The sequence below is a fragment of the Marmota monax genome, unplaced genomic scaffold, assembly GCF_021218885.2.
Source record: "Marmota monax isolate L192 unplaced genomic scaffold, Marmota_monax_Labrador192_F-V1.1 WCK01_AAM20220418_F8-fsc00079, whole genome shotgun sequence".
Classification (NCBI taxonomy): domain Eukaryota; kingdom Metazoa; phylum Chordata; class Mammalia; order Rodentia; family Sciuridae; genus Marmota; species Marmota monax.
In genome coordinates, this window is record NW_026694099.1 from 7,529,951 (window position 1) to 7,546,433 (window position 16,483).

At 34.5% G+C, this 16,483-nt stretch overlaps 1 protein-coding gene across 3 annotated transcripts in view; it reads right to left on the reverse strand.

Moving 5' to 3' along the window:
- The window catches only part of Prkd1 (protein kinase D1), a 326,804-nt gene that overhangs the window by 296,148 nt on the left and 14,173 nt on the right, over positions 1-16,483 (reverse strand). The gene's annotated exons all lie outside the window — the stretch shown is intronic.

Sequence of the window (16,483 nt, forward strand, 5' to 3'; positions counted from 1 at the left end):
CTCAAAGACCTTTTCATTCGTCCAATAAGAATTTACAGAGCATGTATTCTATGTCAAACCCTCATCTTAATTCTGAGGACACAGGCAGCAAAAACAAACAGTGTCCTGTGGAACATATAGTCTGATAAAGGAGATGGATCCCAACCAAAGAATCACACAAACATACGCATAATTACACTGTGTTAAAACAATAATGTGGTAAGTGCCACTTAAAACACAGTAGACTAAAAATGTCAAAGGTCTGTGATACCCAAGAATTAGGTAACTAAGAACTACAAAAACTACTCATTTTGGAGTTGAAATAATTTGTCATAGGAGGGCTAGGTTTCTGAGTCAGCAGTAGAATGCTCACCTAGCACGTGTGAGAGCCTGCGTTCGATCCTCAGCACCACATAAAATAAATAAATAAAATAAAGGTATTGTGTTCAACTACAACTAAAAAATAAATATTAAAAAAAGAGATAATATGTCAAGTCAATTTCCCCTTCCAAATTTTCAGAAGCTCAAGAGTATACATTATGCTGCAGACTGAGAATAATGGCAATATTAGCAGGCACTCCAGGGAATTCAAATCTGAGGTAGTTTAATACCAAGATGCTCATAGATGAATTTCAATACTATTCATTCACATTAAATCTTCTAAAGGAAAACATTTGAACAAATTTTAGCTCTACAAAAAAAAATATAGGAAATCACTTAAGTTAAAAAGCTTTACTTGGTTATACTTGAATGAGGTTCCCAAATAATGTGTGCCACTTTATGACTCATATGAACTTCTTAAATCCCTAGATGATTAATCATGTTATTGATACCACCATAGTAGTCTTACAACACTTTTGCCAGTATTCTATCAAATGTGATTCTTCCTAGACACTATGCGTGTTCCTGAGATAAAGCAGCTAGCTTCTGGCATGCTCGTTTTCAAGTGTTTTCTCTATTCCTCACTGTCAAAAAATGTTATTAATTCTCCCAGCCCATTATAATGAAAGCAATAAGTCTCTGGATGATGTCTTTTGAAGGTGAGAGACACCAAACAGAAAAAAAGTCTAGATTCAATGTTTACCCATTACTTACTAATTGTTTATTCCTGAATATGTGAGGTAAGACCCCTAATCCTCAATTCTTCATCTATAAAGCAAATATTCTGAGAAAATAACAAGGGTGGCATAGTATATAACATAGTGAAAATGTTATATATAACTGTATAATATAATAAAATGTTATATATAACTATATATAAATGTTATATAACTGTTATACAAATGCATGTACATATGTAATACACACACACACACACACACACACACACACACACATGGGCGGGAGCAGAAAACTGGCTCAATGCAAAGAATAAAACTGAGTTAAGCAATAACCTTTAAAAATTCACATATGCTTTAAGGACCACCATAGTACTGAGATATGACTCCTGACTTTTTTTTTTAATAAAATGACTGAAGGTCACATATACCAAGTAGATTCCAAAGAAAAAGAATCTTCTAATACAATACCTACCCTGTAAAGTAAGAAATTCCCTCCATGGCATGTGAATGAATGAAAGTGCAAACAGTGAAACAAGTTATACAAAGAAACCTGAGTGCCATCTGGCACTGCATATTCTGATTATTAAATTAAAATGTATAGTTTTTTATTAAATATTGATCCTCTATTGTAAAAGTTGATGCTTCTTATGACTTTGAAAATCCCATCTATCACCAAGGTCACATTTTCACTTGTACTTGCATTTTACACAAACTACATCTGATATTAAATATCAAGAGAGAATCCCTATTACATTTATCAACTATTTTTAAATCGCCTGCTATGTACCAGGCACCATTCTAGACACTGGAGATTTATCAAGGAAGAAATGTACCAGTGCACAACATCCCCCATTGGTGTACACCCACGTGGAAAACAGACACTGGCAGGGTGCCTGAAGGAAAGGTATGTACTTAGCTGCAAGTATAAAATGAGAAGGCTAAAACATTCCTGGGAAGCCTAAGTATCACTGGATGTGGCAGAGGTACTAGCTGCCCAGAAATTCAAGGGATGACAACAGCAGCCTACTTGGAATAATAATTAGCCCAAAAAGGCTTGTTTTTCATATAAAACAGAATCAACTTGGATGTTGGCAGTCTTTGTTCAATTCATCAGCAAAAAAATAATATTTCAATACCCCACAGGTAAAATGTTTGGTTAGATACCAGCTTTCCTTCCCTCTTGTCTTTCCCATGCATGCACACATGCACCATTATACTGTATTATAAGTCTGAAGTCATAATGGTCTTCCTCGTCCATTTTCATGCCACAAATAATCCTTTCCCTTCCAGGTCTCTTCCAATGCTTACTCTTCCATAAAATCTTTCCCAGTTGCTCCAATTGAAAGGACAGTGCTCTGCTATGGCTCATGGAGGCAAGGGTCTCTCACCATCTGCCTTTATTACTGGATAGAAAGCTTTCAAGATTTTTGTTTTCAATCCCTTTCTAGATCATTTTGTTTGCTATATTTGTGGCAGATTACTAAACAGCATATATACCTCACCTCTCTTTAGTTCTTTAGAGAAAATATAAACTGCCTTAAAAATAGGTACTTTAGGAACTGGGGCTGGGGCTCAGTGGTAGAGTGCTTGCCTGGTAAGCGTGAGGCACGGGGTTCGATCCTCAGCACCACATAAAAATAAAATAAAGGTACTGTGTCCACCTTCAACTAAATTAGAGATGTTTGTATAATTCAATTCAAAAACAGAATTTACATGAATTTACTCCTTTACAAATATAAACACACCAAGATAATATAATCTACATTTCTTTTTCATGAAAATTCTACAGAGTTTCCTGTTTACCTCTTGAACTTTCTAAAAAAATTTTCATCAAAAATTTATAGACCTACAGATGCCGGTTAATAAGCCATTGAATTAACTGCCTTAGTGCTACCTTAGTGATTCCATTTGGCATAAATTAAGATTTACCTTGATTTATCCAACTGCGTGTCCCTTCAGTAAAGGGGATGACCCACCTCACACTTCTTGAAGATCACACATTTCTCAGCTTTTTTTTTTCTTCTACACATAGATCTTTGTCACCTTAATGCCTTTCATTTCAACACCCATATCTATACAGACAAGAATTCCTTCTTTCATTTAAAACCACAGCAATGTACTGAGTAAAATTCTTTGAGAAGTACACAGTAGATAATAGATAAGTAATGGTTAACTGAGTTTTCTCTTTACTTTTAAGGACTCAAGTTTCCCAACACCTTAGCCAAACTGTTGAAGCTGTGTTGCTTTGTACTAACAACAATCCGCTGTGCCTTTTTCTTACTAAATGTGGAACCGTTTCAGGGTCAACCATAGGGGGAAAGAAAAAGACAAAGAGTATTAGGTATCATCTCTTTCAGGAGTTTGTTTTGTAGTTTCCATGTTGACAGACTTTACAACAAAAGTCTTAACAAATTATTTCCCTTTTGGTGCCAAAAATGACTTCAGACCACAGGGTCTAATACATACATGCCTAACCATCATATATTAACTGGTGAAAAAGGTAGAGTACTCTGCTATGGTTTGAATAGGTTTGTGCTCATATTGAGGATCAGTATTCATTGTGGCTGTGGTGAGAGATGGTGGAAACTTCAAAAGGCTTTGGGTTGTACAGAATCTGCCCCTTTCAAATGGATTCAAGCCTTTCTCAGGGGAATGAGTTAGCTATCACAGGATTTCAGCCTCTTTTCTCTCCTCCACACACCCCTAGGTGACCCTCTACTTTCCACCATGAACATAAGCAGCACCAGTAGAAGACACTAACCAGAAGCAGTAGCCCAACTTTGTGCTTCCCCCCCCCACCCAGAACAATGAATCTTTTTAAAAATAAATTATACAGTATCCAGTATTCTGTGACAGCAACAGAAAATGGAGTAAGGCAGGGCAGGGGATATAGCTCAGTTGGTAGAGTGCTTGCTTTGCATGCACAAGGCCCTGGGTTCAATCCCCAGCACCAAAAAAAAAAAAAAAACAGAAAGAAAATGAAGTAAAGCACACTAGCTTCAGTATACCAAAATGCAGTAGTTTAAAGGTGGATCTTTCCAAAGCTGAGTGCAGTGGTGCACACCTATAATCCCAGAAGCTTGGGAGGCTGAGGCAGGAGGATTGTGAGTCAAAGCCAGTCTCAGCAAAAGCAAGGTGCTAAGCAAATTAGTAAGACCCTGTCTCTAAATAAAATACAAAATAGGGCTGGGGGTGTGGCTCAGTGGCCAAGTACCCTTGAGTTCAATCCTTTGTACCAAAAAAAAAAAAAAAGTGGGCTTTATCAATAGAGATGGTACACAGTGCCTCACTGGCACTCTAAAACTGATTATTATTAGAAAAATAATTATAAAAATGAATAGCCATTCATCAAAAGGGAGGTCACTAAAATTTTAGGTGGCTTCATTCATTGCTCGCAAATAAGAATCTGTCAACATTTCCATCAAACATAACTATTTCTAGAATGTTATAGCCACAAAACTTATTTTGGAATAAAAGCTCCATTAATAATAACCATCAAAAGCTATTTCTTCATAAAGTTAAAAATAAGTGCCATTCAGCTCAATGAATTTGAAATGCTCAAAATATCATATGCATTTCAATAATATATCTGTTTAATTCTTCTGAAATGGCTATTGGTGAGACTCTCATGATAGAATTCGAACTTTTAAAAATGGGTCACTAAGACAAAACTGAGCTACAACATTATGAGAGATTAATAAACTTCAATTTTCTTTTGGAAATGGTAGATAATACTTTGTGATGAAAAAATTTAAAGATAAGATGTCAAAATATTTAATGCTTATAACCGCTTTATGGCTGGCAAAATCAAATTTTTCTTATTTAAAAGTCAGACTTAAATATAGGTATTAATAATCAAAGTTATTCTTTCTAAAATCATTGAAATAGTTCTATTTCTAGAATAACTAGACGTAAAATACAGCTATAGTTTGTTGTCATTTTTAAATATCTTAATGTCATTTTTTTTCTTTACCCTTCCTTTTTTAATCTGTGAAAAATAACTTTCTTCTTAAAGTTAAAAAAAAGATGTCAATAATACCAGTCATGAAAGTTATAATAAATATTTAATAAATAAAAATCACAATGGAGTATTACTCTAAATTAAAAAATGACAAAATCATAGAATTTACAGGGAAATGGATGGCATTAGAGCAGATTATGCTAAGTGAAGCTAGCCAATCCCTAAAAAACAAATGCCAAATGTCTTCTTTGATATAAGGAGAGTAACTAAGATCGGAGTAGGGACAAAGAGCAGGAGAAGAAGATTAACATTTAACAGGGATGAGAGGTGGGAGGGAAAGGGAGAGAGAAGGGAAATTGCATGGTAATGGAAGGAGACCCTCAGGGTTATACAGTGGAGGGGGTAGAGAGAGAGGAGGGGAGGGGAGGGGAGAGGTGGGGAGGGGGGAGGGTGGAGGATGGGAAAGGCAGCGGAGCACAACAGACACTAGTATGGCAATATGTAAATCAATGGATGTGTAACTGACGTGATTCTGCAATCTGTGTATGGGGTGAAGGTGGGAGTTCATAACCCACTTGAATCAAAGTGTGGAATATGATATGTCAAGAAATTTGTAATGTTTTGAACAACCCACAATAAAAAATTAAAAAAAAAATCACATAAACACTTTCAACTTCAAAACTTAAAGACAAGAAACAGCCTGTTGACATTATTTTCTTTAGCATGTAGTTCCTAGTATTATGTACAGTACTTCTGTGTTCATGATTATGTTTCTACCTAGGACCAAAACATACAAACATGTGGATTCTAACTGTGGTTCTAACTTGAGTTCTAGCTCTGCTCCTACATGACTCTTAACGTGTTAAAACGTTCTTGGTAATTACTGGAACTACCTGTGAAGCTACTCTCACCTTCTGAATACATTCACTGGGCAGCTAGTGAATGCTCTGCATATAAAAACCCTTTCTTCTGAGGGCAGAGATTTAAAAGAAAAACAAAAAGGTTTATATCTGTGACTCCATGGAATCTGGAATATAGCACTCAAGAAAAACACTGTGCAAATAATGATATGGATTTACATAGAGTCATACCACCTGCTACAAAGGAAAACTTCAGTGAGAATTTTAGGACTATATAACCAGAGAAGGTTTTTCAGAGGAAGTACAGTAGAAGTTGAGTCATTCAGGATAAGCACGGATAAGTGAAGGAGAAGAGAGGTAGAGGGAAAGTGACCCACTAGGAAAAGTGTGAAAGTTCAAAGCCAAGGAGCTAAGAGGAGCTCTGAGAATGTAAAGATCTGAAAAGCAACTGTCAGAGCCAGGAATGGGGAAGAAGGTGTGACCAGTCTCTTTAGAACATCAACTAAATAAAACAAAGACTTCTTTGCAGATATGTCCTATGCCATGGATTCTGAACTTCATCCTAGGTGTGAAAGGAAATATACCATCCTCAGTGGGGAACTAAAAGCCAAAGAGAGTTCTGAGAACATAGATTATACCCTACTGAGGTACAGAATAGGACAGAGAGAGGCAAAGAATGGATGGCGGCCTGTGCAGAATATTCTGCAGAGGACATCGGTGAAGGGTTGTACACAGGGATATGATTTGATAAGATCTGCATTTGTACAAAACTCTGTTAAGAATGGATACAAATACTTGCAATACGAATGAAATTGATAATGTATAGATTTACAGCGCAGAAGGACAGACATAAAGAGGTTTCAGATGCAATTTGCAAACACAATACACAAGCCCTGATGATTATATGGTGGAGAAAGACCAGGAAGAGGGCAGTGAATGACTTCTTGATTTCTGAAATAAACAAGGGCAATACTAAATCACCCCAGATCATATCCTGTATGTAATGTCAGAGGAAGCATAAAAGCAATCTTTACCAAACTTGAACCTTGGTTTCTTTATAAGGCCTCTTATAAAAGTAATCTAAAACTAAGATGCCCACATTGTTATCTAGACATGTAATGTTAAAATGTTTTATCTTCAAATAATCAGATATTTAAATTCTCAGTCCCCCCAAAAATACCCTCTAGTTCAAAGCCATACCAGTCACGAAGGGTGTGTTTATTTGTAAGAATAAACACACCTTCATTTAAGCTGTGCTTCATGGATCTCTTTCACCACCCTAACTACTTTCATCCAAGCAACCATCATCTCTCACTTGAATTCCTTTAAAAAAACCCTCGTTCTCACTGCCCCAGCCCCCGCCACACACACACACTCACACACACACACACACACACACACACACACACACAATCTGGTCTCTACACAGCATCCAAGAGTGATCCTTTACAAACTTAAATTAGGTCCCATCTCTCTTCCTTTCACTAAAGGGAAAGCTAGTCCTACAACAGCCCACAAAGCTTATCTACTTGTAGGACCTGTAGGACAAATATCAGCCATATTTGCTTAGGTGACAGAAGAGGAAGTAAACTTCAGTGGTTTTTCTCTCCCTGATAATCAGGAAGCCATCAGGAAAACAGAGAAGACTGATTTATACATCCATCAGCAAAAAACCTCAGATATGGTTGTAAAGCTGGGCAAACAAAAATCAAAACAAACAGCATGGGTGGCAATCAAGTAAAAGTACATTACATCATGGTACCCAGAATTCAGCTACACAAATGGTTTTAAAAGGCTGAGCTTCAAGACATTTCACTTTATCTTGAGAATTAAACAGACAAAAATCAGGAAAGGCACAGGAAACCGTCCGCCTTCTGTCACCACAACTGGCATACAAATGAATCTTCTTGTAAGAGTCTTGGAAAACAAACAAAATAAAATGTTATGTTTAACAGAAGAATGGAGATGGGGTGGAAGGGATATGAACACAAAGTACGGTAGAAAATAATGGCAATAATATTAATCAGCAATGTAAATGAAGTTTCCCTAAATATTTTTTCTTTTAAAAGTTCGTTAAAAATGCTTTCTTGTATTTCTCCAATTATAAAAATGTATAAATTTTTTACATTTTATAAAAAAGGATATAAAACAAAAGGGTATATACCTACATAAGCCTATTCACCACAGAAAATCACTTTACAGTTTCAGATAATCAGAGTACCTTTCTAAACTTCGATATATACATACAAATTTTTAATGGCTCATTTTATATATGTTCTATAACCCTTTCTCACTAAACCTTATCACAAACATCTTTTATTTAAATGTAAATATATTTCTACATCAACATTTTAATGTCTGTATATTCTTCTCTTTTTTTTTTTGTAGTTGTAGATGGACACAATATCTTTATATTTACTTATTTATTTGTGGTGCTAAGGATCAAAACCAGTGCCTCACGCATGCCAGGCAGGCATTAATTACATGGACATATTTACCTCTCCCTCACTCTGAGATATAAGTTGTTTGCAATTTGTTTCCTTTAATAAATAATCATGCAGTGAATATTCCTGCACATATAATTTTTACACGTGGGCTTTCCATTAAATTAAAAATTCAAGAAACAGAATTTCTAGATCAAAAGCACATACTTTAATACATATTCCTAGACTAAGACTATTCCTCAAAAAAGTGATTCAATTTTATACTCACATCAATGTCGTTCAAGAACAGTCATTTCCCCACACCATTATTACTGTTTACATCTTTGCTAATCTGATGGTTAGTTTAAAAATTAATTAAAAAGTAGTCATTCAAAGATGTTTTCTGTACCTTTTTATTAAAAATTTCATGAGATCATTGGCATTATTGTTTCAAAGAATGGCCTGTTTCTATACCCCATATCCATGGAGTTTAAAATGACTGATAGTGTAAGGAATCTGCATTTTAACACTCCACAGGTGATTCTCATGAACACACACATCTGAGAATAGCCAGCCCATATACTAAATGTTTATAGTACAGAACAGCTGACAAGTTTTGGCTTATACTATCTCAATGTCTATTTCAATAGATCTGATCTACAGTGAGCAGAAACAAGCGATATTTTCAGAAACTTGAAAAGGAAAAAGTCTTAGAATAACTTTCCCAAGACCACATAACTAACAATAGAAATAAATCTCTTCACAACACCACAGAGAAGAAAGAAGTAGTACTCCACTCTCAGAAATCTTAAAATGTTAACAATTGTGCATCTTAAGTTGGAGAACATTCAGTCTCCAACTACATGACTCAGGCAACTCACAATTAACCTTGGATTTAAACTCACAATGTAGGGAAGCATTATATAACATTTAATGTTTCAAAGTGACATCTTTATAAAGGAATTAAAAAGAAACACCCTGAAAGAGATGGAAAGGAAAAAATGGAAAAGGAAAAAATGGAAAGGAAAAAATGGTCCAAAGCATCTATTCTGTATGCTGACAGAAACCCACATACAGTGCTTCATTTTGAAAAGGGGAGTGTTCTCCAAGGGGATGACAAATGCCACACTTAGAAAATCCTGTGCATTGCAGTGCAAAAAAAAAAATGATTTCTGCTATGGAACCATGATCCAGTGGGAAAGCAAATGTTTTGAAGCAAATGTATCTTTGTCATTCACTTACTATGCATCCCTGTTAAATTCTGAGTGTAAGAGTGTTTTAGTCAGCTTTTTAACTGCTGCAACTAAAGGACCCAATCAGAACAACTGTAAAGGAGGAAAAGTTTATTTGGGGTCTCAGGGTTTCAGAGGTCTCCGTGCAAGGACAACAGGCTCCATTCCTCAGGGCTCAAGTTGAGCTGAATATCATGGGAGAGCGTGTGGCAGAGGGAAGCAGTTCATATGATGCTCAGAAAGCAGAAAGAGAGAGAGAGACTCCACTGTCCAGGTACAAAATATATACCCCAAAGCCATGCCCCCAATGACCCACCTCCTCCAGCCACACCCCGCCGGCCTCCAGTTACCAGTTAATCCCAACAGGGATTATTTCACTGATTAGGTTAAGAATATAACCCAATCATTTGTCCTCCAAACCTTCTTGCATTGTCTCACCCATGAGCTTTTGGGGGACACCTCACATCCAAACAATAGCAAACAGTTTGCTAATCTGTAAAATGAGAACAATTCCAATATTATAGAATGTTTATAAAGATTGTAAAAAAAAAAAAAAGAAATACTGAGTAGGTACTCAGTAAGTGCCTAGTTATTCCATTTTTTTCTCCTTAAAATATGATTAGGAGTTAGAATTTCATTTTTGAAAGACGTACTTGGTAGAAACTGCCTGCTTCCACATGATGACACAAAATTTTGAAAATTTAACTAACTGTTCAGTACCCAATAGCTATAGTAGGCAATCAAACAAAACAGGACCTAAACACATCTACTAAAGCATCCAGGAAAAGTTGGGTTATCACTGAAAAGGCTGGGATGTAAAATTCTCAAGGGAGAACAAAGGATTTTGTAATACTAACATATTACCCATAATGAAGTTGGATTTGGAGGGCATTCCATGCAAAAATAGAACACTAATAATGCTTTCTCTTCTAGAGTAAATGAATTTAGATGTTAAAGTAATGGATCACATACAGGTAATATGTGTTGCATCATTGAAGACTACAAACTATACTTTAAAAGCTGAGGTGAGATGTAAGCATTTTTAACTGTTTGGTAAATTCTTCAATGGTACTCAAAATTTTTTAGAAAAGGATAAATTTAGAATATTAATGTCCAAGAAATATTAGTGTTTTCTTACATACTGTGGTGCTTTTCTCAAAAATAAATTATACTAAAATACAAATATTTATGTCTCTTAAAATACAAGGAAAAATATATAACATACACATGTTAACTCTTTAAACATAAAGCAAGTTAAAAATAAAAATCTATGTATCCTAAAACTACAAATTATTCCTTATTTTCACAAATTTTAAAACAGAACTTTTTATTATCACTTGTTTCTGAAGTCAGTGATATCTACAGCTTTTTAATTCTGAGTTTTAAGATTTTACATTTATGTGTATTGTGCACATTAAGAAAAAAAAAACTTGTATGATGTTTGTAATAGTAATTAAATATAATAAACAAATAAATAATAAAGCTTGAGTTAGCAAAAGAGGTTACAGTCTACTTTTCTTGAAAGACAAAGAATGATGTAGTCAGTAAGGTGGTCTATGAGCTTCTCAGAGAGGGGCATGATCTATTTTTCCTCATTTTATACCAACAGGTCTATGTGTGCCTCAGGCAATAAAGATTCATTACAAAATGTTTAGTAAATAAATAAATCCCACATTATTCAAATACCAGTGCTTTCGAATGAAATGTGACATCTATCACATTTTGTCACTTCATGTGGCTATTAGACTTCTCAGCTTAAGACAAAATAAATCATCAGTTCATCTTTATCATCATGTCTTCCAACACAACTAAATTACTAATTCTGACCAAAATAGAAGCCACTGTTATTGCTGCTCATGTTGGATTTGTTTTTAATTGAGCTGGCTGAGAATTTGACAAAATTGGCTTCAATCCCATCCAAATGATTACATCAGTTGTACCCACAGATACAAACTGACTGAGCCTTCTTTTGCTATTTAGTACAGATATTTTTAAATATTTCCTTATAAGTAAAAAGAAACTGAGATAAATTTTTTTAAATAACAATATTAAAGACTTCTATCTGGATGCTATTTTAAAGTCAGTGGGCTGGCATATGTTAATACTCATCCAGAAGATTGAGTCACAATATCTTGATCACTGGAGTGTTCTGAAGTTTAATTGATTAATATTCATGAAATGTTCAAAGTGCAAATTCCATATTTATGATGCAAATATGAAAATATTTATGTCAAGTTAGCATTTGCTATTTTAAGTTCAATTCACAAATTACTAGGAATCAATATAAGTACACATCAATAGAATACAGCTTACATCAAACAAATATACTTTTTTAATGACACCAAATGCAGATACATTTGTAAATAAAGTTGAAATATTTCATCATGAGCCAATTAAATTAATTAATTCATGATAATACAGATTTATTTTCTACTTAAAGGGAAGAGGAACCATTGTTTTTCCACATTTATTAATCCACCTAGAAATGTTTAAAAAGTTCTATACACATCTTCAGGTATTAAAGCCCATGAGCTTCTGACCCACATGCCTAAATCTCTGACACCATTATGTAACCCTAGGTAACTTTCACCATATCCAAAGTCCTCACTTATTAAAATGAGGATAAAAATACATATCTATCTTTTAGATTATTTTGCAAATTAAACATGTTAAATATTTAGGTAGGATCCTTAAAAGAATTTCTGGTATAGTAACAATGGATACATGTTAGCTATACTAAGGATGCTAATAATAGCACTACTTATCAATGTAATTGACAATAACTAATATTATTGATCATTTATTATTATGTTGACTGACCTATCAGAAGTTGATTCCATGTTTATGCCATTTTTTCCCTCATTTTATACCATCAGGTCTATGTGTGCCTCAGGCAATAAAGATTCATTACAAAATGTTTAATAAATAAATAAATCCCACATTATTTAAATACCAGTGCTTTCGAATGAAAGCAGGGAGGGCTAAATGCTAGACTCAAATGGCACAGTTCACAAGCAATTCTTACCCATGGATTTAAAAGCTAATGGGAAATTAATAAAACCTGAAAGCAATCTACTATTATTTAAGGCTAAAATAATGGGAGAATGGTATCCAAATTTCTACTGCAAAATCATTGGCCTAAAATGCCCAGACTTAGATTATAGCAGGAAATCATCTTGGACAAAAAGCCAATAAACCAATAATTTCTGGGGACACATGGTCACTTTTCCTGAAAACACTATAACTGGACTATGGATATACCAGATGAGTGAGGGCACTTCCCAAGCTGATTTTCTGGTGCACACCAGTGTTTACTAGGTGGTAAGATGGACACACGCGCCTACCAAGATAAAAGAACATACTCTCAAGCAAGTGACAGAAAAACTCTTGAAAGAGTAACGTAAAAGTTTGCACCACATTATCAAGTGTCTCGTAACAGCCTAATTTCTGAAATTTGACCAAGTTTCTCACCAGGAACTCCAGTCTTCCATGTCCCTGTACCCTAAGGAATTTGTTGGGGGGGTGGGTTACGGTAAAAAAAAAATCCAAAAATGAGTCCTAACTTAAAATGTCTAGATAAAAGATAAACTCAGTAATCATTTACCAGTGGGAAAACAGATTCTTTGTGAAAATTCAAGCTGGGATAAGCCTTGTTCTCAACACCTTTTTAGTTTGTCATAAAATCTTGCCAGAGAAAGAAAGTGAACATCTGTGTACTAACTGGCTTAAAAGCAGTACTCAAAATGTGGCTATAAAATCAGTACTGTTTCACTCCCACAAATTAGTGATATAGGGTATGAACCCCCGCTGACTTAGCACCAAGAGCTGGGAGAAGCCCTCCTCAGGGAAAACTGTAGAGGTTACCCGCACTTTAGGCTTACAGCATCCAAATGTTTGCCCAAAATACAGTGGTTATGTATTTAGGAGACCACAGAGTCCTCATCCAAGAACTGGATGTTATGTTAACCAGCAACAGGTTCCAGAAAACCAAATATGATATCCACCCAGCAGAGTTTATGGCTCTGGAGAAGGTCAACTCGTGAGCATCCTGGAGATACTTAAGAATGTCTGAAAAGCTTAAAACTACAAGAGAAAGTAAATTATGAAGGAAAAAAAAAGATGAAAACAGCAGGGGCAGGAAACTTAAAACAAATGAGATGTAAATCTGAGTTGTCAAAAGTTAAAATTAATGAAGGGAAAACAAAAAGAATAAGAGAAAGACAAAAAGAAAAAAAATCTCAGTAAAGAGAAAGGGGGATGGATATATATTTACATAGACAATTTAACACCTGCCAGTTATTGTGCAGTAAATATTGAAAGTATACATAAAAATTATATAAATAAGCATAAAAATTCCTCACCTAAAAGACTGATATCTAAGAAATAGAAAACAGTAATTAAAATATAAAAAGTAAATTAATTAATTAATTAAGGTGAAGAATTGGTGGAAAACAAAGTTAAATGTTTTTGAACTATAATCTACATCAAATGGTAAAACTTTAAGACCATTCTCACTGGAGGCCACTCCAGAATGCTCCCTGACAGCCCATATGAGTGCTCCTAAGCCAGATTCACTTCACAGTGAGGTGGGAAGCAAAAACGGGCAAAGGCACTTCTACTTAACTTTGGAAAGTTTGTGTTACTGTTTTCTTCTCCAAAGACATTCTTCTTTCCTATGCATCATCATCTCTCCTACCACTATATTTTATATGTCAGGTTTTTTATTATTTGCATAATTTTGTTCTTAAAATCTGCAGGCAAATCAGCCTGAGATTTGACAAGTAAAAAAAAAAAAGACTGAAGTGTTTTTCATAATATTTCAACTAGGTATCCTCTGACAACCACAAAGACTTCTCTTCCAAGGACTCAATTCAATTCAACAAATATTTATTCAGACCATACCATAAAATGTGCTCAGGAAGGAAAGCTTACTCTGGCTTTAAATCCTTGTCCAGTCAGATGAGAGGAACACCAATTCCTCAGAAGACTCATATCCCAGGGTCTTGGTTTGTTATTTCTTGAAATAACAGTTCAGCATTCTCTCCAAGCATTTATCTCCCCCAAACACTTTCAATTCACTTTACAAAAACGGTTATTTGAATAATGATTTTAGATCAAATGTGGAAATGGGAACTTCTTAGAAAGCTAATAGCCCAAATATAACAAAAGACATAATGTGCATACATATTGACAGCACAACTATTTCTAGAAAAATAACTAGAAAATGAGACAAAACATTTGATGGCTCTTCAGTTCCAGGCACTATTCTAGGTATATAGCATGTAACAGAGAAAACATAGGCAAGATCCCTGCTCATATGGTATTATACAATCACATGATTTACCCCATTTTATTTAATTTACCCAATGAAGATGACACTGAATCCGTGAGGATAGACCAGTTTTCTCAATCAAAAAGTATTTCAAATTTTCAAAAATAGCACTACAGTATTTGATAAGTGAGGCAACTGTTTTGTTTTTTTTTTTTACAAAAGAAAGGAATTCTGGGGGAAGATGGACATCCAAAGGTGACATTCATATATTCTTCTAAAAACCTCAATTGTTTTTGCACTTCAGGTTCCTAAAGGATATTACAGAGCAGAACAAACTGAATAAGAGTAAAATACAGTGCAATTTTAAGAAATTCTTTTATGGAACTTTCATGAACATGTATAGGAATGTGTGTTTTACAAGCTGTTTTTCAAAAGATCAAAGTGAAATATGATAGAAAATCAGGCCTGTTCTTATGAAAGAAAATTGAAAGTTTGTGACCATGTTTTTAAATATGTTCACTGTGAAACATGTGAATTTCCTAAAGTTGACTATGATATATAGCAGTTTATTCTACATCTTGCTATTTACATCACTTCATTTTTCTGTGTAAAGACAAAAAACAAAAACAAAAACCCTATGCAATTGCACTTTTCAACTGAAGAGAGCGAAGAATCAATGTTATTCCAAAATAAAATCTACGATATAACTTAATCTTAGAAATTAATCTTAGGAGTATTAAGAGACAATAGCAAAAGAAATTCAAAATATAGCTATCATATCTATCTATCTATATCTATATCTATATCTATAAAGATATAAAATGTGGCAACGTAAACACGTAATATATAATGTAAGCAAATTTTAAAGAAAATATAAACAAAAATAGGAAGAATCTTAAATTTCCAAAAGTAAGGGAACAATTTAAAATTATCATCATAAATCCATGTATCAATTCTATTAAGACATCAGAAAGAGGTACCATGAATGTTCTTTTATTTTCAGAGTAAACTATTGAGTCAGAAGAATCATTCTGTAAGTTGTAACTAGCTGGTTAGATAAGCCTCAGGAAAATACTAACATTCATCCACATATCTCTAAAAATTATGTCACCCCAAGAGGAAAGAAAATGAAACTGCAGTATTCCACTAGGTTCAATGGCCTTTAACATATGCAGGAAATAGATTTACCATCTTAAGAGCTAAAGAAATTCAAAATTGGGGCTGGGGCTGTAGCTCAATGGTAGAACACTTGCCTCACAGGGCCAGCACCACATACAAATAAATAAATAAATAAAGATATTTGTGTCCATCTATCTACAACTAAAACAATATTTAAAAAAGAAGGAATTCCAAATCCAATCAAATGATCAACTGAGGTAGGAATCCGAAAGTAGTCAACACAAACACATAAAATGTAATACATAAAATGAATCTAGGGATACAGAGCTCATGATTACTCACCCCATTACTTAAAGCAATCGAATCACTGACAGAAATGGGGTTGCATGGAATTGATCTACACTTCTTCTGACAAGAATCCAATCTTCATCCCAATTAAAAGTATTGGTATTTATACAACCTTAACCAAGCCAGCCAAGAAGACAACTGCACAATTTATATGGAAGGGGAACTACACAATTGTATGGTACTACATAATTATTTCATCAGTGGAAAAACATTTCAAACATAAAGAGT